Here is a 463-nt window from a genome sequence, read left to right as displayed (position 1 = left end):
ATGGGTCAATTGAGACATCAGAGGAGAAAATGTGATTTTTCAAAATTTACTTTAATTTATATAATTATTTTAATGCAAGAATAGGATTTTTCAAAGAAAATCCCTAACTTGACCAAGGTAAATTATAATCCCTTGAAATTTTTATTGGAGGTATACCTAGACCAGAGAAGCCTTTGGACCAAATTTCTCGATTTTTTAAATTCTTTATGATTTATTAGAATTATTTCAGTTCTGGATATTTAATAAAAATAAAATATTTTAGGTGGTGAAAATTAAGTTTTATATTTTTGAAGAATATCTCTAAGGTCAGAGAACTCAGAGGAGAAAATTTTATATTTTTCTGATTTTTCCTTGATTTATTGGAATTATTTTAGTGAAAACTCATTTTTAGCCTTTTTTTTTTAAATTATTTTTAAGCTTTGAAAATAAATATCTTTATTTAGAAAATCAGGAAAAATATTCT

The sequence above is a fragment of the Phalaenopsis equestris genome, unplaced genomic scaffold (assembly GCF_001263595.1).
Source record: "Phalaenopsis equestris unplaced genomic scaffold, ASM126359v1 Scaffold000356, whole genome shotgun sequence".
Taxonomy (NCBI): domain Eukaryota; kingdom Viridiplantae; phylum Streptophyta; class Magnoliopsida; order Asparagales; family Orchidaceae; genus Phalaenopsis; species Phalaenopsis equestris.
The sequence above is the reverse complement of the archived record's forward strand: the minus strand, read 5'-3'. Positions refer to the sequence as shown.